The 22,286-nt window shown below is 40.1% G+C and overlaps 1 pseudogene; it reads left to right on the top strand.

Moving 5' to 3' along the window:
• The window catches only part of LOC115499071, a 28,971-nt pseudogene extending 9,470 nt beyond the window's left edge, over positions 1-19,501 (top strand).
• Positions 19,502-22,286: the final 2,785 nt, after the last annotated feature.

Raw genomic sequence — 22,286 nt, 5'->3', positions numbered from 1 at the left:
AGCAATACACTAAGCGTGTCCTACCTAAGGGATGTATACACTTTCCAGTCCTATGTCATAGTTTAGTTTCCTTGGATCATGATTACCCCTCCTTTCCAGAAGATACTGCTGTGATCCATTACACCTGTGACATTATGTTGATTGGACCTCTGAGCAAGAAGTAGCAACTTCTCCAGACATATTCATAAGACTTTTATGTGTTAGAGGATGGGAAATAAATCAGACAAAAAATCAAGAAACTCTACTTCAGTGAAATTTCTGGGTGTCCAGTGGTATGGGGCAGGGTGAGATATCACACCTAAGGGGAAGGATAAGTTGTTGCTTTTTTTTACAACCAAAACAGAGGTACAAGGTTACCTTTGGATTTTAGAGGCAACATATTCCTCATTTGGATATGTTACTCCAGCCTATTTGCTGAGTGACCCAAAATACTGCTTCTGTGAGTGAGGTAAGAATAAGGTTCAGTTTCTATTCAGGCCACTTGGCCACTTGGGTCGCATCCAATGGTGCTTGAAGCATCAGTGGCAGATAGGGGTGCTCTTTGGAACTTTTGCCAGTCCCCTATAGGTGAATCACAGCACAGACCCTGAGGATTTTAGAGGAGAGCCCTACTCTCCTTTTGATAAGTAGGTCTTGGTCTACCTTATCATGCCTTAGTAGAGACTGAAAGTTTAACCACAGGTCATTAGATTACAGTGGGACCTGGGATGCCTATCATTCATGGATGTTATCTGATGCACCAAGCCATAAAGTTGGACATGCACATCAACACTCCTTCATCAGATGGAAGCGGTATGTGCACAATCAGGCCTAAGTAGGCCCTGAAGGCACAAGTAGGTTATTTACCTTAGGAAGGGGCCCAAATGCCCATGTACCCAACCTCTGCCTTCTCTTTCCAACCTGCACTTATGGCCTCACTGAGATCTCTCTATAGTCTGTTGATAGAGAAAGAGAAGACTGGGGCTTAGTTTACAGTTGGTTCTCTATGATGGACAAGCACCACCCGAAAATAGACAACTGTAGCACTGAAGCTCCTTTGGGGCATATTTGAACAGTGGGGAAGGGAGATCCTATCTGTGGACCGAACTTCTAGTGGTGCATGTAGTTTTTCCCTTTGCTTGGAAGGAGAAATGGCCAGACATGGGATTATATTCTGACTCATGAGCTTGGCTGATGGTTTAGTAGGATGACCAGAGACTTGGAAGGACCATGATTGGATAAATGGCCCCAAGGAAATTTAGGGAAAAGGTATGTGGGTAAACCTCTCTTAATGGGTAGAAAATATGAAGATATCTGTGTCTCGTGTGAATGCTTACCAAAGGGTGAACTCAGCAGAGGAGGATTTTAATAGGAGGAGTGGGTAAGATGACCTGTTCTATGAATAGCATTCAGCTTCTTTCCCCAGCTACCCCATTCATTGCCCAACAGGCCCATGAACAAAGTGGCCATGGTGGCAGGGATGGAGGTTGTGCATGGGTTCAGCAACATGGACTTCTACTCACAAAGGTAACCTGGCCATGGCCACTGCTGAGTGCCCAATCTGCTGGCAGCAGAGACCAACACTGAGTCCCTGATATGACACCATTCTCCAGGGTGATCAGCCAGCTACATGGTGGCAGGTTGATTACATTGGACCACATCTGTCATGGAATGGGCAGTCTTCTGTTCTTCCTGGAACAGTCTGAATACAGCAGATTTGCCTTCCTTGCACAAAATGCTTCTGCCAAAACTACCATCCATGGATTTGTAGAATGCCTTATCCACAGTCATGGTATTACACACAGCATTTCTGTGTTCAAGGACCACACTTTGCAGCCAATGAAGTGCAGTATGGTCCCATGCTCATGGAACTCATTGGTATTATGTTCCCTGCCATCCAGAACAGCTGGCTTGATAGAGTGGTGGAATGACCTTTTGAAGGCTCAATTACAGTGCCAACATGGTGGCAATACATTTAAAGCTAAGGTAAGGTTCTCTAGGAGTTTGTATGTGGTGTGAATCAGCATCCAATATGGTGCTTTTCCCCCAACAAACAAGATAAAAAGGTCTGAGAATTAAGGGGTGGAAATGGAAATGGCACCACTCACTATTACCTCTAGTGACCTACTAGTAAATTTTTGTTTATTGTTCTTATAACTTTATGCTCTTCTGGCCTAGATATCTTAGTTTAAGAAGAAAATAGTGAAGCCACACAACAGTGAAGCTATTGGTGTGGAAGTTAATACTACCTCCCAGCCACTTTGGGTTCCTCATGCCTCTGAGTCAACAGGTAAAGAAGGAGCTCATTCGTGTGAATGTTCCTTACTTGCTACTCCGCAGTGGGGGTAAGGAAGGGTATGTCTGGAATACAAGAGATCTCTCTGGGTGGCCTATGATTAAGGTCAATGGAAAATTACAACAGTCCAATCTAGGCAGGACTAATAATGGCCTGGACCCATAAGAGATGAAGGTTAGGGTCACCATATCGTGTAAAGAACCACAACTAGCTCAGGTGCAAACTGAAGGTTAAGGAAATACAGAATGCCTAATGGAAGAAAGAAAGTAGTTATAAATACCAGCTATGTAGGACCATGTGACCAGTGCCAGTGATGGAGACTGTAATCGTCATGAGGATTTCCTTTCTATTTTGTTATGAATACATTTCTGTTTGTGTATATGTGCGTGAACATAGAATATTAAAATTTAATTTAATTTAATTTTTTAGAGAGAGAGCAAGGGAGCAAGTGTGGGAGTGGGGCAGAAGAAGAGAGAGAGAGAGAATCCCACAACCCTGGGATCATGACCTGAACTGAAATCGAGAGTCGGTCACTCGACTCACCCAGCCACCTCTTTAATTTTTATTTTAATTCCAGTATAATTAGCATACAGTGTTATATTAGTTTCAGGAGTACAATATAGAGATTCAACAATTCTGTATATTACTCAGTGCTCATCAAGATGAGTGTACTCTTAATCCCATTTACCTATTTGACCCAACCCCCCCACCCACCTCCCCTCTGGCAACATCTCTTTGTTCTTTATAGTTAAGAATCTTTTTGGGGGGGTTGCCTCTTTTTTCCCCCTTTGTTCATTTGTTTGGTTTCTTAAATTCCACATATGAGTGAAATCATGTAGTATTTGTCTTTCTCTGACTGTCTTATTTTGCTTAGCATTATACTCTATAGCTCTATCCATGTTGTTGTAAATGACAAGATTTCATTCTTTTTTAATGGCTCAATATATTATGACTTAATATATACATATCTTGAGTCATATATGTATATATATATATATACACACATCCATATATATAAGTTTGTATTTATACATATTATGTATGTATATATTTATATACATATTATAAATATATATATAAAATAGAAGCAGCCCAGTGTCCACTGATAGGTGAACGGATAAAGAAGATGCAGTACACAACAGTGCATGAGTGTTTTTTTTCCTCCACATCCTCATTAACGCTGGTGGTTTCTTGTGTTTTTGATTTCAGTCATTCTGGTAAGTTGTGAGGTGATATCTCCTTGTAGCTTTGATTTGCATTTCCCTGATGATGAGAGATGTTGAGCATTTTTCCATGTCTGTTGACCAGTTGAATGTCTTCTTTGGAGAAATGTCTGTTCATGTCTTCTGCCCATTTTTTAAATCAGATTATTTGTTATTTGGGTGTTGAGTTCTGTAGGTTTTTTATATATTTTGGATACTAAGCCTTTACTGGATATGTCATTTGCAAATATCTTCTCCAATTCCATAGATTGCCTATTAGTTTTGTTGATTGTTTGCTTTGCTGTGCAGAAGATTTTATTTTGATGTAGTCCCAATAGTTTATTCTTGCTTTTGTTTCCCTTGCCTCAGGTGTCATATGTAAAAATGTCAGTGAAATTACTGCCTGTGCTCTCTTCTAAGATTTTTATGGTTCCAGGTCTGGTATCCATTCAGGACCTTAATCCATTTTGAGTTTATTTTTGTATATGGTGTAAGTAAGTGTTCCAGTTTCATTCTTTTGCATATTGCTGTCCAGTTTTCCCAACACCATTTGTAAGAGATTGTTTTTCTCATTGCAAGTTCTTGCCTTTGTCAAAGATTAACTGACCATATAATCGTGGGTTTGTTTCTGGACTTTCTTTCTTGTTCTATTGATCTATGTGTCTATTTTTGTGCCAGTACCATACTGTTTTGATTACCATACTGTTTTGATAACTACAGCTTTGTAGTATAACTTGAAATCTGGAGTTGTGATACTTCCAGCTTTAATTTTCCTTTTCAAGATTTGTTTGGCTATTCAAGGTCTTTTGTGGTTCCATACAAATGTTAGGATTGTTTGTTCTAGCTCCGTGAAAAATACTGTTGGTATTTTGATGGGATTGCATTAAATATGTAGATTGCTTTCTGCAATATGGACATTCAAACAATATTTGTTCTTCTGATCCATGGAATATCTTCCATTTGTTTATGTCATCTTCAATTTCTTTCATCAATGTTTTATAGTTTTCAAAGTAGAGGTCTTTCATCTCCTGCTTAAGTTTATTCCTAGGTATTTTATTGTTTTTGGTGCAATTGTAAATGAATTTGTTTCCATAATTTCTTTTTCTGCTGCTTCATTGTCAGTGTATAGAAATATGACAGATTTCTGTACATTGATTTTGTATCCTGTGAATTTACTGAATTCATCTATCATTTCTCTAGTAATTTTTGGTGGAGTCTTTAGGATTTTATTATGTCATCTGCAAATAGTTAAAGTTTTACTTTTTCCTTACTGATTTATTTCTTTTTCTTGTCCGGTTGGTGTGACTAGGACTTCCAGTACTATGTTGAATAAAAGTAGTGAGAGTGAACATCCTTGTCTTGTTCCTGACCTTAAGGGAAAAGCTCTCAGTTTTTCACCATTAAGAATGCTATTAGCTGTGGGTTTTTGTACATGACCTTTATTATGTTGAGATATATTCCCTCTAAACCTACTTTGTTGAGGTTTCTTTTTTTTAAATCATGAATAGATTTACTTTGTCAAAGATTTTCCTGCATCTACTGAAATGATCATATGGCTTTTACCCTTTCTCTTCTTGATGTGATGTATCACATTCATTGATTTGTGAATATTGAACCATCTTTGCATCCCAGGATTAAATCCCACTTGACCATGGTGAATGAGTTTTTATGTATTGTTGGATTTGGTTTGCTAGTATTTTGTTGAGGATTTTTGCATATGTTTATAATAGATATTGATCTGTAGTTCTTTTTTTTATGTGTGTGGTGTCTTTTGTTTTGGTATCAGGGTAATACTGGCCTCATAGAATGAATTTGGAAGTTTTCTTTTCTTTTCTATTTTTGGGATAATTTGAGAAGAATAGGTTTTAACTCTTCTTTCAATGTTCAGTAGAATTCACTGTCTGGTCCTGGACTTTTTTTTGTTGGGAGTTTTTGATTATTGATCCAATTTCATTATTGGTAATTGGGCTGTTCAAATTTTCTATTTCTTTCTGATTCATCTTTGGGAGGTTATGTGTTCCTAGGAATTTATCCATTTCTTCTAGGTTGTTTAGTTTGTTGGCATATAATTTTTTGTAATATTCTCTTACAATCTTTTCTATTTCTGTGGGATCAGTGGTTATTTCTCCTCTTTCATTTCTGATTTTGTTTATTTGAGCTCTCTCTCTTTCTCTCTGTGATGAGTTTGGCTAAAGGTTTATCAATTTTGTTGATGTTCTTAAATGAACCAGTTCCTGGTTTCATTTATCTATTCTATTGTTTCCTTGTTTTTAGTTTCTATTTTGTTTGTTTCTGCTCTAATCTTTATTTTTTTACTTCTTTCTACTGGTTTGGGGTTTTGTTTGTTCTTCTTTTTGTAGATCCTTTAGGTGTAAGTTTAGATTATTTACTTGGAATTTTTCTTCCTTCTTGATGTAGGCCTGTACTGCTGTAAACTTCCATCTTAGAGCAGCTTTTGCTGCATCCCAGAGATTTTGGAATGTTGTATTTTCATTTTCATTTTCTCTATGTATTTTTAAATTTCCTCCTTTATTTCTTGGTGAACCTGTTCATTGTTTAGTAGCATGTTATGTAAACTCCATGTATTTGTGGTCTTTCCAGGGTTGTTGTTTTTTTTTTTTTTTTTTTTTTGTGATCGATTTCTAGTTTCATAGCATTGTTTTCAGAGAAGATGCATGGTATGACTTTGACGTTTTTGAATTCGTTGAGACATATTTTGTGATCTATTCTGGAGAATATTCTATGTGTACTTGAGAAGAATGTGTATTCTGCTGTTTTAGGATGGAATGTTCTGAATATATCTGTTAAATTCATCTGGTCCAAGGTGTTACTTAATGCCACTGTTTCCTTGTTGATTTTTCTCTTTGGACGATCTGTCCATTGATGTAAGTGGGGTGTTAAAGTCCCCTACTATTATTAGATTACTATCAATTAGTTCCTTTATGTTTGTTATTAACTGCTTTAGGTATTTGGGTGCTTCCCTGTGGGGTTCATACACATTTATAATTGTTAATATATTCTTATTGGATTATTCTGTTTATGATTATATAGTATCCTTCTTTGTCTCTTGTTACAGTCTTTGTTTTAAAGTCTATTTTGTCTGGCTTTCTTTTTATATCCATCTGCATGATAATTGTTTCTCTATCCTTTCACTTTCAATCCGCAGGTGACTTCATGTCTGAAATGAGTCTCTTGCAGGCAGTATGTAGAAGGATCTTGTTCTTTTATCCACTATGTCTTTTGATTGGAGTGTTTAGTCCATTTAAATTCAAAGTAATTATTGATAGATATGTACTTATTAGTATTTTGTTACTTATTTTATGTTTTGTTGTTGCTGTTTTTCTCTGTTCTTTTCTTCCCTTGCTCTCTGCTCTCATGAGTATTTGGCTTTCTTTAGTGATATACTCAGATTCCTTTCTCTTTATTTTTGCTTATCTATTACTGGTTATTAATTTGTAGTTACCTTTATTCTGCATATAGAAGTTCATATTAAGTTGATGGTTGCTCAAATTTGAACCCATTCTTGACTCCTCTCCCTCCACACACATTTTAGGTATATGGTGTCATACTTTACACCCTTTTATTTTGTGAATTTCTTAACTGATTTTTACAGATATACTAATTTTTTACTGCTTTTGTGCTTTCCACTACTCTTACTTTTACTTATGGTCTTTCCTTTTCACTCAAAGAGTCACCTTTAACATTTCATGTAAGTCTAGCTTAGTGGTTATGGATTCCTTTAACTTTCGTTTGTCTGGGAAACTTTTTATCTTTCTTCTATTCTGAATGATAGCCTTGCTGGATAGAATATTCTTGACTATAGATTTTTTCCTTTCAGCACTTTGAACATATCATATATCATGGTATTTTTTGTTGATTTTCATTTTACTATTTACTTATCAAGGAGATAAATACATATCATTCCAGAACCTTATCTCCTCTTTGGGGAAAGGAATTAGTGCATTTTCGTTGCATCAGCTTAGTTGAGCCATGTTAGGCAGAATTATGCCTCATATTCCAGGAAGCTTTCCTGCCCCAGGGCACAGATTTGAGGTCAGGGCCACATGACCTTACAAACCTTATGCTCATTTGTGGTAGACAGACGCTTATGATATTACAAACCTGCAGGAGAAACTGGCTTTGGGGACCATCTCACTCTGTGCTGCTGCCATTCTAGCCCCTGCCATCTTGATGACCCAGATGACTGCCTACAGGCCCCCTCCTTCACTGCAGGCTCCTCTCAGTATTGGTTAAGGGGACAGAGCCTTGTGACAGGCCCATGGCAATGACAGTCTTCATGTGACTATCATTGCTGTCTGCAGATGTGGAGATATTGCTAACAGTCTGATTTCTGGATACCTCACTGGGGGGTTAATAATAAATAAGCAATAATACATTTGTGCTCACAGTTAATAATAAATAAGCAATAATACATTTGTGCTCAGAAAAAAATCATGTGATTGGGATGTGAAGGAAGAATGACACCAGTTCATATTTTCCTGAGACTGCTAGAGAGTTGTTCTTCATTGAACCTGTATACATCTAAAATAGAGATAAGGAAGAAAAGAGGAAGACTATATGTTTTCTATTCACTTAGACTGGTTTGTACATGGCCACTTGTGGCAAAAAGTGACATGCCACATGATTCTATTTTAAGAATTGATTACCCACTACAGATCATTATAGACAGTACTGATCTGTTGTTGTTTTTTTTTAAATATTAAAGACAAAGCAAAAACACTCATAATGAATTGAGTTCTACCATAGAGAAGTCCTCAGAACAATTTGAATCTGTAGATTCCCAACTAACACATCCAGTGTGAGCTAGGATGGGTGTGTGGGGGAGAACTCTCACACACTGTGTGAAGGTATAAATTGGCTTAGGATTTTTAGAGGGCAATTAGAAGATATCTGCAAAATTTTAATGGGAATACTAATTGATTTAGTATGTTCCCCAAGAATCTAAAGAAGTATCCACACACATGTACAAGAATATTTGTACAACACTTATATTGGAAAAATATCAATCTGAGGACAGGTCAACATCCCCCACCAGATATGTCCCCGTGGTAGAATTCCACATAACCATGTAAAAGAACCACATAGATCTACATGTACTGACATAAAAGATGAACATGCTATATGATTGAGTGAAAGAAAGTGGCATATAAGTTTTAATCTGATATACATGAAAAAAGAAATCACACAGTTTAATTTATTCCTTCCTTAGGCAATGGATTACATAGAAAAAAAGCCTGATAAACATTGTACAGGCTTTTTTTTTTTTTTTATTTCCACTAATCCCTCTGCTGCTCCAAGTTAAGCTTTGATGTCCAGAATCCCTTCAAGTTTTTTCAGCTTCTATCCTGTCCGGTGGAGAAGAGCAGCCATCTTCACCTCTCACGCCAAACAATCCTGTTCTTGGGTCTCAAAAGGGAAGCCCAGAAGAGTAGTGTTGTCTGTCCATCCAGCCCTATGGAGGCTTGCACCCATATGTGGAAATCAGGACTCATCTCTTAGCCATGCATAAAGTCTGTCTTAGTTTGTGCAAGTGGGCTGTTGGCAGAGTACCATTGGCTAGGGGGCTTATAAAGAACAGACTTTCTTTCTCAAAGTTCTAGAAGCTGAAAGTTTGAGATGAAGGCAGTCATTGAGAGGCAGACAAAACCTGAAGTTCCGTCACCTGGGGAAACACATTTGTGCCGAGTGGCCCGAAGGAAGTGTCTATCATGGAAATTACATTCCTTTCAGATTTGGACTAAGTGTCCACCCAAATTTACTTAAAGTCTGCAGGTTTTGTTAGTGTTTGAGTTTTCTGGAATTAAATATTGAAAGGCATTTATATAATTGACCACAACTCAAAATTAACAACTGAGCACTTGGAGCAGAATTATCCAGCAACCCTGCTGATTGTGTTGTAAGACACCTACACAAGTATGTCAGCCATCATGAAGCAGGCACATAAACACCAGTGAACAGTGTACCACAGAAATGGTCTCTGCTTGATGGAAGCATTGGGACAAAACTGAGAATAGATTAATTTGAGGTGAAGTCTTTGAGTCACAGCTACCTTCAACTTTCTTAGGTGGTCAAATTGAGATTTAATTTAAATTTTGCTAAGGTGTTCCCTTCAGGGTACTTGATCTCTTCTCTGCTGCTCAGCAAGAATTGATTGTCCTGATCATGTACCCTTCATTCCAAATGATGGAATCCAGCAATTTTGCTGTACTTTCTCAGTGAATGAGCCATAAAGAGAAAAGCCGTGTGGCTGGCATTTCCATCTCACTAGACATTGCTTTAGGATAGGGAATAAATTACAAAGAAAGTGATCAAGGATTATAAGACCCCCATCGAGTGGCCAGATGACAGCATTTGCTAAGCCTCATTTGTCTGGCAAATCTATAAAGGTGGTGTGGGAGATACAGGGAATGGAGGGTAGAAGGATTACAGACACCATAGCATAGAATTGTAATCACAGTGCTGCCTTCAGAATGCACTGGGATAGGGGTACCTGGGTGGCTCATTCTGTTAAGCATCTGACTCTTGATTTCAGCTCAGGTCATGATCTCGTGAATTTGAATCTCACATCAGGCTCTGCACTTTGTTAGCTTGGAAACTACTTGGAATTCTCTCTCCCTCTCTCTCTGCCTCTGGTCTCTTTCTCTCTCAAAGTAAATGAATAAATAAACTTTAAAAATTAAAAAAATCTCTAACCTACTTACAACTCACACCAACAAATGTGAATTTAACTATGCACTAGTTGTATAAATGAAGGAAACAGCTTCAAATACCAGATTTCTGAACACTTACCATTTTTTAAAAATTCTAAAATATTCTGAGAAACAAGATTTTACTTAAAGGATTCACTATCTCCAATAATTTGGTGTCCTGGACCATACAAGTAATCTAAATAAGTGGTAAACATTTTAAAGAAAAATTTCCCCAAGATGCATAAACATTATAAATCCTTGAAAGCCAGCACTATTGTGCAGTTTTTATTTTGTATGGGAAAGACTTCGGTCATATAGTTCAGTAGAGATGAGGTCCCTCACAGCAGAGGAGAGAAACGGGCTTTCCAAACAGAAAAGTCAAATACAGAAGAAAAAACAGCTTTTCCCCTGAAGGAATGTCTGTTCCTGGGTCTCCCCTGCTTTTGCTCCTTCCCAGCAGGTGCACACATCTTAGCTTCCCTGGGAGATGGTCTAACACTCCACTTCAGAAACACAGACTAAGGATCTAGGGGAATTTTTTATTGGCTTACGAATAAAATGTGAAATCAGTAACGAATGGTTCTCCTACAGCTTTAAATATGAAAAAATGTTATTTAAATCCTGTGTCAGCTGAGTATTTTATAATAATTTGCAGAAGAAAGTAAGGAAGATCCTGAGCTTCACAGGAGCTCATCCTGAGTTTGGACCGCTCTGTCTGCTAATGGCTGCCCTGTGGTTTCAGGTGAACCCAGGCTGCAGGCACTGGTGACCAGAGAAGCTGGAGGTCAGGCTTTCCTTTCCCAGGTGCTTTTCAGAGGGAAGCTTACTGTTGCCTCTTATTTCTACCACATCATCAAACACAGATAGTAGTCTATTTGGAGCACAGCTCTAGGGACAATAGATTCTTGGCTACTTTCTAAAGATTTTTTTTTTTTTTCATAGAAAAGGCAGGTGTCTGCTCAATATCTTGATACAGATTTCCAATTTTTACAATGTAACTTTCATTTTTTGACTTGATCTTCACAATTTTGTGCTAACAAAGTTTTTATTGATGTAACTATCATTTGCATAGAGTAAAATCAACAGAGCTTAAATGTATAGGTTGTTAAGTTTTGATAAATGTATAACACCCATGGACCTGTATCTTCCACATCAAGGTATAAAAATCCCCATCATTCTAGAAAGTTCTGTTGTGCTCATTTCCAGCCAATACTTCCCCTGTAAGTAACTGCTGCTCTGATATCTATCACCATAGATTAATTTTGCCTGTTTAAATTCCATTTAAGAGACTTCTATAGTATGTTTTTTCTCGTATGTGCTTTCTTTTTCTTGATATAGTATTTTTAAGATTCTTCTGTGTTTTTGCATATAGAGATAGTTTGTTCTTTTTATTTTTATTTTATATTTTAACATTTATTTATTTATTTATTTATTTATTTATTTATTTATTTTTTGTTTTGAAAGAGAGCCAGAGTGAGTGTGTGAGAGGGGAGGGGCACAGAGAGAGAGGGAGAGATTGGATCTCAAGCGGGCTCTGCGCTGTCAGCATGAAGCCTAATGCCAGGCTTGAACCCACAAACTGTGAGATCATGACCTGAGCCAAAATCAAGAATGGGATGCTTAGCCAACTCAACCACCAAGGCTCCCTGATAGTTTGTTCTTTTTAATGTTTGAATATGAATGTACTATAGTGTGTTCCTTCATTCTTCTGTGGATGGACACCTCTCCGTGTGTTTCTAATTGGGAGCTATTAAGAATAAAGCTGCTGTGAGGCTGGTACAGGACAGCCCACTTACCGGGTGGTGTACCTGAAGTGATGCCACATTATGTCACCCAATAGAACCTGACCCCTGTGGGCTACAAGATCATCCTTGAAGCCAGGCACACATCCATCCCAGTGCAGTTGATCAAAGCTTTCCCTTCTTATAGTTGCCCAGAGTGGGGCAGTGGGAGATGTGGGCTCTGCCTAACACCCCAAAAAGATGGGGTAGTCTGGGAAAGAGAAATGAGGGTTGCATCCAGGTGGCCTCTGGGCCTGCAGTGACCTTGTCTAGATTTCCCATCACCCTTTGTTTCCCAAGTCCCACAGACCTGCACAGGGTTCCCCTTTCATAAAGGATTTGGAAGTGGCCACTGTGGAGGAGAACATCCTGTCGTATGGAGGTTTCCTGAATGTTTGTGGCGGGTAATGAGGCAGAAGGGGATAAAGGTGACAGTCCCTCCCCCACCACTAGGTACATCCTAGTGCACAGGACTAAAAGGAGGTTTGGCTGCACGTCTGATCAAACACAGGCTTTGATTATTCAGAGTCTCTTGTCCCAGGGCTGAGCGCACAGGCTCAGGGACCATGAACATGGCTGGGGCTGTCCCTCTGTAGCTGGGAACCACCCACCCCCAGATGGATGCCAAGGAGCAAGGGTAGAAGAGGTGCTCTGTCCTCTCCTTTCCCTCCCAAGGCCCCACCTTCCCACTGGGCACCCTGAGAAAAGGGACAGCCTGTGCATGTCCTCGGCAAGCTGGCAGGTAGAAAAGATGAGCACCTGTGGGGAGGCAGAGAAAGAATGGCAGCATCAGTGGTCATCGGTGGCTCCAAATGGGCCCTTTGGTGGAAAAAGACACTCAAGCAGCTTTAGAAAAAATAAAGTCAACCTCTAAATTATTCACTAACTTTAAAGAAATGCCAATGACCAATATGAAATTATAACAGAATGCACTAATAATCAAAGATGCGAACCTCAAAAGTGTTGCATTAAGTGGAAGAAGCCAGGTACAAAAGAAAACAGACCATATGAGTCCATTTAATATACAATTCTAATAATGGCAAAACCATAGTGACAGAAGGCAAATCTGTGATTGCCAGGGGCCAGGCTTGCGGTTTGTGGCTGGGTGACAAGGGATAGGAGGGAACTCTGTGGAGGGATGGATGTGGTGCATATATCACTGGACACATTTGTTAAAACTCTTCAAATGCTACATTAAAATTTGGTGAATTTTACTCTTTGTACATAATATTTCAGTAAAGCTGACATTGAAAAAGAAAAGATTTTTAATTTAAGCAAACTCATTATTTTAGACATTTTAACCCTTTGAAAAGATCTGACTTCTAGTCCAAGTCCTTCCTGTTATATTCTGTAGTTTATGAATGTGGGTATGGAGGTCCAGAGAGAGAAGACGTGACTTAAGATCACATGTCCTGCTGGTGGTCAAGCCACATCTGGATTCCCCAGACCTTGTGTCTTATTAGCCTTTCTCTTCTGCCATCCTTCCCTTCACATGTAAACTGTGAGCATGTCATGTCTCACATTGTCACCCAAACAAGTCACAGGCACCATAAAATATCTGGCAGATACATAGTCCTTAATGTTTGATGTATAGCAGAAGAGGAAGATAGTATTATTATATAGTATTATTTCCATTTTTCTATTGGAAGAGTAGAAGCACAGAGAGCTCAACTTACATGCCTGAGGGCACACAAGTTAGTCACACTTCGATTTTCAATTGTACGATGGATGAGTAATTCTTACCTCATATGGTTGTTGCAAGGAGTGAATTAAATTAAATCAACCCTGTATGTGGAGTGCCTGGCGCATGAGTTCTCACTATACCATAAATGATGTTAACAGCAACATTTACGGTAATGAACATGATAATTGTGAACACTATGGTGGACGTAATAATACTTGGATTTTATGATAGTAAAGTTGAAATTAGAACACTTTCCGAAGATATGCAAATGAACTGGTTTACAAGTTGTGAGGAAATGGACATTCTCAATTACTACAGTTGGGAGTGCACATTGGAATAAATACTTTCAGCAAGTAGTTCCGTTTTAAAATTGTTTTTAAATGATATTTGTGCACATCTACAAAGATACATGTGCAAGATATTCATTATAGTGTTGCAAAGGAAGAACAAAGATGATCTAAATGCTCATCAGGAGGTGAAAAGGAGAATGTTAAAGGAATGCTCTCTGTATTGAGCTGATGGAGAGAGAGCATGGACCAGGAAGGATGTCCATGCTACAGTACTGGATCTGAAACGGAAGAGTTTGTAGAATTGATACCATTTATGATCCTAGACATTTTGCTAATTCCTTCAGTTGTGGGTGGGAGATGGATTCTGTACCCATTATGTTCAAAAGAACATTTTTTCCCCCTGAGAAAGAACTCTAAGGTGGTGATGGCGTTTGACTAAACCTTCAATGACTGAGGGGCACGTGGCTGGTTCAGTTGGTGGAGCATGCGACTCTTGATCTTGGGGTTGAGTGTGAGCCCCATGTTGGGTGTAGAGATTCCTTAAAAATAAAATCTTAAAAAGGACCTCAAAGCGTGCACCAAATGCCACTGCGTGTCCTCTAGGATCAGAATATCAGCCTCTGTTTTCTCTGTGAACACAGAGGGACCTGCAAAAGGTGAATAGTGAGGTCACCACAGGGACTCACTGGGTGGGTGAGGGGGTCAAGGAGTCCCTTCACTTGAAAATTAAGACCACACAGCAGGTAACAAATGAATGGGCTAGAGCTGAACCAGGTGGCAGACACTGGGTCCTGTGGCACATTTGATCCACGAGGGAGGGCATTACATAGCCTTGGTTGGAATGTCTTCTATTTCACGTGGTTCAGGACTTCTCTTTTTTATGATAAAATCTGGAGCCTTTCTCAGGCTCCCCCTATCACCCTACCAGGGGGATGGGATGGCTACATTGAAACCTGGGGACCCACAAAGTGAGAAACTGCCAAAATTTTAGGTCAATGCTGTGGAAAGAAAGTGTAGAGCTATATATTATCTAAAGGGAATGTTTGCCTGCTGCTTCACTGGATGCAAGCTCCCCCAGTGCAGGGAGTGTATCAGTGTTTGTTCTTCTTTGATTCCTTAGTGCAGGGCTAGACATAAAAGGGACTCAATAAGGATTCATAGAATGAATGAATGGCAAAACATCATTTCCTGCACCCAGTCATTGTACTGTCATTATCCTGAGCTCCTGCCCTTCCTTCTCCAACACTTTACGCAATATCCCCAGGAGGAACAGAGTGCAGGTCATTTGCAAAGGAAGAGATGGAGAGGACCCCCAGTCCTGCTGATCTGGCTAGAGAGCTATTGGCAAGAGCAAGGGCCAGTTGTTTATGTCACTCTGAGGTCAGGCCTGGCACTCTTGACCCCTGCTGTGTAAACTAAGCCTCAACTCCTCAAGATCCTTGTCTCACACCTACCACTTTCTCTGGGATGGAATGGAAACATGTTTTACAATTCTGTCACCTTTTTGGGGGGATTTCAAATCCATTTACAGGTTCAGGTGAGCACTGAGGTCATAATGAGATAAAACACCGAACTCCCCAGAGCCAGGCTCTCCACTTGGACTTTGATGCTTGCGCACCTGGCATCATCAGGCTGAAAGGAGAAGACAGGTGAGCCATGCTGGTGCCCTCAGCTGGACCTCCACATTTTCCTGTCCCACCAGCTTCCAGAGGAGTGATTCGATACTTCTTGGCCTAATTTTAGATGTGGGGCACATTTGGTATAAAAAGAGGCCATACTGGGGCGCCTGGGTGGCGCAGTCGGTTAAGCGTCCGACTTCAGTCAGGTCACGATCTCGCGGTCCGTGAGTTCGAGCCCCGCGTCAGGCTCTGGGCTGTTGGCTCAGAGCCTGGAGCCTGTTTCCGATTCTGTGTCTCCCTCTCTCTCTGCCCCTCCCCGTTCATGCTCTGTCTCTCTCTGTCCCAAAAATAAATAAACGTTAAAAAAAAAAAATTTAAAAAGAGGCCATACTGTCTCCACTGCATTTGTATCACATTCCAAGAAAGAAGGAAGGCCATTCTTTGGAGCAGCCCCTGCCACCCAGCCTCTTGTTTGGCTGTTGCCTAGGCATGCAGGTGTTCATACAGTGGCAGCTTAGTCCCCCTGCACAATCTTATGGAGCTGGGCTATAAGGACAACTGTAAAACCCATGTATCAGCACATGTACTTAGAGATCTTGAATGACTGAATGTGTTGAAGTCCATGGTACATTAAAAATGTTTATGCTTCTGGGATTATGTGGGGCCTGAACTTCAGGGGCACAGGTCTGTTCATGCCAGCTCGCTCCTGCCTCTGTGTCTGCCTCCATTGAGTGGGAGTTTGAGGAGTTGGATGCTCCAAATTGCTGGCAGCATCTGTATCTGGAAATTGGTGATGAGTCCCATGACTATCCTCATAGAGTGGCCATGTTTCCAGAACACAGAAATTGAAACATATGCAGAGATGTAAGTGCATATGATCACAGTCGTGTTAAGCTGCAAAATTCTGAAAATGATTATATTTATGGCAGATTAGTTGACATAGAAGAGGTGCGAAGGACTTACATCTCCACATAGGGTTCACTTCCTAATACAAGATCCACTTCTGGCTCATGGTTTGGTAGCACTAAAGCAGTTGTCATGCTAAACTGAGTTGTGCAGAAGGAATTGGTGAAAGGTGCATGGTACTGGCCAAAAAAAGACAACCGAAAGACAGAGTTTACATGGTGCAGTAGTAGGGAGACCCTGGGCTTTCCTCATCCCCCAAACATAGCTATATTGAGGTCAGATCCCATGGAACACCCGGGAAATATATCTGTGGAGCAGCAGAAGGATCTCCACAGTTGGAGGGAGACAGTGTGGCAGATGCAAGGTGTGTGGATGTGCATTGGGGGAGAGAAAAACAGTGGTGCCGTGGAGGGAGGAAAGCCTTTCTGTGGAGAGACAAAAGGGAGAGAAAGAGAAGAGTTGAGAAAGTGTGGCGCCAAGTTTGCGCAAGAGGAAAATCTCTCTGGGCCATAGAATGGGGAGCAAGAAGTACGGAGTGTCTGCAGGGTTTTTTTGGTGTTGTTTTGTTTTTGTTTACTGTTTGTTGTTTTTTGTTTTTTTCACACAGCATTTGGAGCTCAAACTCTGAGGTTTTGGAGCATGACTTTCTCTGGAGGGGATTGTGGCATGCGCTTCTGGGGAGGAGGGAGCCAGCCCTGGAGTGTAGAAATCTAGAAATCTAGAAATCTCCGGGGTGCACTGGGAGAGAACAGTCCCCTTCCTGGAGTGCTTTTAGAAGAGGGGTTATTGCCTCCCCAGGGACAAAAGACCCCGCAGGCGCCAGCCAAAGGACTTTCATTAGCACCCAGAGGGAATACAACCTTTGCTGCTTTCAGCAGTGCTACACCATAGTTTCTGCACACTGTGCAGGTGTGGGGACAGCGTGGAGAGGCTCTACTCTGGAGGAGGGGAGTGGATCCACACCATGCCAAGTTCTTTAAGACTTCAGGTTTTGAATTCCAGCTGTGGGCCCAAGAAAAAATGCAGGAGAGTTGTGGTCTGTGAGGGCTGCCTGAACAGCTGGGGGGTGGGTGTCAAGATCCCTGGTCCTGGGAGGAGAGATTGGGGTGGTGCCATTTCCTCCCCCCCCCCCCCCCCAATATCAGCATGGTGGAACTTCAGAGAGCGACACGGAGGCCCCCAGTGCAGGCAGGAACCCCCAGTGCAGGGGGGATCTGCTTACACCAAACCCTGCCCCCCACCCCGTGCCTGGCAACTGCTTAGTTACTGGGGCAAGACTGCTCTGAGCGGAGGCAGCAACACAGCGGATCTCTCCTCCAGACCAGCACAGCCAGCACCGCGCATGCCCCAACTGTGCAGAAAATCAAGTGTCTCAAAATGATACCCGCACTTCTGGTGGAAATAGGACCAGGCTTACTTTTTATTATTTCTTTTTTTTTTTTTCCTTTGGAATCAGGCAAATAGTTTCTTACTTTCTTTTTTTTTTAATTTTTTAATGTTTATTTATTTTTGACAGAGAGAGAGAGAGACAGAGCATGAGCAGGGGAGGGGCAGAAAGAGAAGGAGACACAGAATCTGAAGCAGGCTCCAGGCTCTGAGCTGTCAGCACAGGGCCGATGCGGGGCTCGAACTCACAATCTGCGAGATCATGAGCTGAGCCGAAGTCCGACGTTCAACTGACTGAGCCACCCAGGCACCCCAGGCAAATAGTTTCTTGTTTGGTTTTTTCATTTCCTTTTCTCTCTCTCTCTCTCTCTCTCTCTCTCTCTCTTTTTTTTTTTGATCAGCTTTTTTATTCTTTTCTTTTTCTTTCTTTTTTCTCTTCTCCTTTTCCTTCCACTTCCCCTCCCTCCCTCCTCCTCCTTCTTCTTTTCCCTTTCTTTTTCTTTGGAATCAGCTTTTTAGTTTTTTGATTCTTTGCTTGGTATTTTTTGTTCTCTTTCCTTTTCTTTCTTGTTTTTGGGCGTCAGGCTCCCTCCCCCCGCTTTTTTCCAGGCTTACTTCGACAAACAAATCAAAACACACCTATTAAAGGTCCAAACACTCTCCACTGCAAGCAAGGAAGAGCTCTGCAGAGGACTGACCAGTGGGATAGAGCAGCCAAAACACAACAGCAGAGTGCACACAGCATACGCCAGAAACACTTCCTGAAGTGCCAGGCCCTGGACAGTGTATGACCTCTTTTTAAAAAAATTTTTTTAGCGTTTATTTATTTTTGAGACAGAGAGAGACAGAGCATGAACAGGGGAGGAGCAGAGAGAGAGGGAGACACAGAATCCGAAACAGGCTCCAGGCTCTGAGCTGTCAGCACAGAGCCCCCCGTGGGGCTCGAACTCACGGACTGTGAGATCATGACCTGAGCCCAAGTCGGACGCTTAACCAACCAAGCCACCCAGGCGCCCCTATGACCCCTTTTAATGTAGCATTACTTTCAGGTGCAGGAAGCGTCAAGAGTTTTTAAAACACGCAAGAGACAGAAACTTAGCCAAAATGGCAAGATGGAGGTATTGTCCCCGAAAGACAACCGAGAGATGTTGTTTAAAGAAACAGGCTTCAGTGTGAAGTTCTAGTCAGAAGATGTGAAGTCCTGTTATGCAGTACAGCTACTGCAACTGGAAATTATCAATAGCGGTGAAACCAGAGCAATACCTCATTGTCATTATACTACCTGGCCAGATTTTGGAGTCCCTTAATCACCAGCCTCATCTCTCAATTTCATATTTAAAGTGAGAGAATGTGGTTCCTTGAATCCTGAACACAAGCCTGCAGTAATCCACTGTGGTGCAGGCGCTGGGCAGTCAGGCACCTTTTCTCTGGTAGATGCTTGTCTTGTTCTGATGGAAAAAGGAGATGATGTTACCAGAAATAATTGTCACTAAATGTGAGAAAATATTCAGTGGGACTTATTCAGCCACCAGATCAACTCAGATTTCCATATGTGACTATCATAGAAGGAGCAAAATTTATAAAGGGAGATTCAAATGTACAGAAGCGGTAGAAAGAACTTTCTAAGGAAGACATGTCCTGCTTTTGATCATTCACCGACCAAAATAATGACTGAAAAATACAGAGGGAATAGGATAGGCCTAGAAGAAAAACTGACAGGTAACAGGTATACAGGACTAAACTCTAAAATGCAGGATACTACAGAGGAGAACAGCACGAGTGTTCCACAGAAACACAGTCAAGAGGACCAAAAAACTAACATGGCTCCAAAGGTGCAGCAGATGAAACAGAGGCTAATGAGACCGAATGTAAAGGAAAAATTTTTCCCAATTTTAAAAAGAAAAACAAAGAAACAGAAGTTTTCCCTAAAAATATATTTGAAGGAAAATTCTCCCTACTTGGAGAAAATTCTCCTTATTCTACTTACTTGGACATGGTCAGGCTAAGACGGATAGACACTTAAATGGTCGTTACTTGAGTATATTCTGCAGCTATGAATTTTGAACGATTGATGTGCAAAGACCAGAAACAGACTCCAGAACCTACCTGTAGATTGCCTCCCATTTGCCTGTTTTCAAAGTAAACTTTACATCCAGGGAATGAAGAACACCACCAGCAGAAGACTTTGCAGAGCCCTCTAAGTGGATGTACTGGTAAGTTTTTTAATGTGTGTATGAAATGTAGAAAGATGTAAAAGAAATAAATCAGGAGAGACTACTTTGTACTGTATTGCCATTCCTACTGTATTTTTATACTTTGGGGCAGCATTAAGTACTTTTATTAAACAGAAAAAACATTTTTGAGCCTCTAGTCATTTCAATGCAATGTACTTTTGTAATCACATAAGAACTTCAGCCTTGGGGCACCTGGTGGTTCAGCTGGTTAAACGTCTAACTCTTAATTTCAGCTCAGGTCATGATCTCATAGTTTGTGGGTTTGAGCCCCATGTCGGGCTCTGCACTGGCAGCGTGGAGCCTACTTGGGAGTTTCTCTCTTTCCCTCTCTTTCTGCCCCTCCCCCACTCACGTTCCCTCTCTCTCTCAAAATAAATGAATGAACTTAAAAAAATAAAAAGAACTTCAGCCTCAAGTATGTTTGAGGAAGAAGAGCTTCTGTTTCCTCAGAGATCTTAAAATGAAATTTTTAATGAATCGATTTTTAAAAAATCACATGGGGTTGCCAGCACATTTCAGTAGGGAAAGAATGCTCTTTTCAACAACTAATGCTGGGGAAATCGAATATCCACATACCAAAGAATGAAGTTGGAACCCCTACTTTACACCACTGCAGAAATTGATACAAAATTGACCAAAGACCCAAATGTGAGAGGGAAAATGATAAAAAACTATGACACAGACATAGAGGATGAGCTTCATGATTTTGGATTTAGTATTAATTTTTTGGACATCACTCAAAAGCACAGACAACCAAAGAAAAAATAGAGAAGTTGTACTTCATCAAAATTAAAAACTTTTGTGCATCCAGGGACACTACCAACTTGATGAAAAAGGGAATTCACAGAATTTGAGACTATCCTTGCAAATGACAGCAGACTGGAGCCCTGTCCAATGCTGATAGAAGTACCAAAGGGTGCATCCACTGTGGAACACAGGAAAAAAAATGAAACACAGAGTTATCCGATCCAGGAAAGCTACTTCTGGATTTATACCCCAAAGAATTCAACACATGAACTCAAATGTTTGTACCACAACATTGACAGCACGTTATTCAAAATAGCCAGATGTGGAAATAACCTCTGTGTTCACGCAGCAATGACTAGAGAAACTAAACAGGGCACATTCACATAATGGAATATTACTCACCTCGAAAATAAAAGAAATTTAGACACGTGACAACATGGATGAACTCTGAAGATATTGTGTTAAGTGAAAAACTCAGGCAAGGACAAATAGTACAAGATTCCACTTAAGTGTGAGGTACATGTGTCAAGTTCATAGAGATGGAAAATGCCATGGGGGTGCCAGGGACTGGTGAATGGAGAGTTATTGTTTAACTGGTACACTTTCAGTTTGGTGAGATAAAAAAGATCTAAAGATGGATGGTGGGGATGGTTGCACAGTAATGTGAGTGTACATGGTGCCATCGAAATGTACACTTGAAAATAATTAAAATGGATATTTTAATGTTATGTACATATTACCCCAGTAAAAAAATATGTATGATTATACTTCTAAAAGGTTTGTTAATTTAATCTTAAACAGAAATTAGATTCCTAATCCACATAAACTATGACTCCATTTTTATCAGAAGATTTCAAAATTTGCACAGAGAAAAAAGTGATGTGGGAAGGGATAGGAGGTCATGATGATTCTTTTTCTTATGGGTATTTTATATAATAAATCCATCTTTTAAGTAATAAAAAAGGACAAACATATATGTTTCTGGTTTTGTTCCTTAAATTCTTAATTATATAAATTAATATTTAATGTATGTGTTTTCCCTCCATCTAAAACGTTTTCACAGATTGTCATTTAAATCTTGACATTAATCAAAATGTGTCCACATAGTACTATATCAACGATGGGTAGAACTGTTTTTGTGTGATTGTAAAAATTCATATCTAATAAATAAAGCCTTGCTATCTAAAAAAAAAAAAAGAATTTTGAATGTAATTAATGCCACTGAGTATATGCTTGCAAATATTACAAGGATAAGCGTTATGTATATTTCTTCACAATAAAATTGTAAAAAATAAATAAATCCTGACATTAATTGTAAATTAGAGTAAAAATCATTGAAGTCGAAGTCATTAAAGCAAAGTTCTTAAATTAAATCTTTGAAAAAATACATTGGATACTGAGGAACATAACACAGAGTTGGGAGGAAAAAGCAGTTTCTACATTCTGCCTTTC

This window comes from Lynx canadensis, chromosome D4 (assembly GCF_007474595.2).
Source record: "Lynx canadensis isolate LIC74 chromosome D4, mLynCan4.pri.v2, whole genome shotgun sequence".
In the NCBI taxonomy this organism is placed as follows: domain Eukaryota; kingdom Metazoa; phylum Chordata; class Mammalia; order Carnivora; family Felidae; genus Lynx; species Lynx canadensis.
Note: the sequence above shows the minus strand (reverse complement) of the source record. Positions and strands in the feature narration are given on the sequence as shown.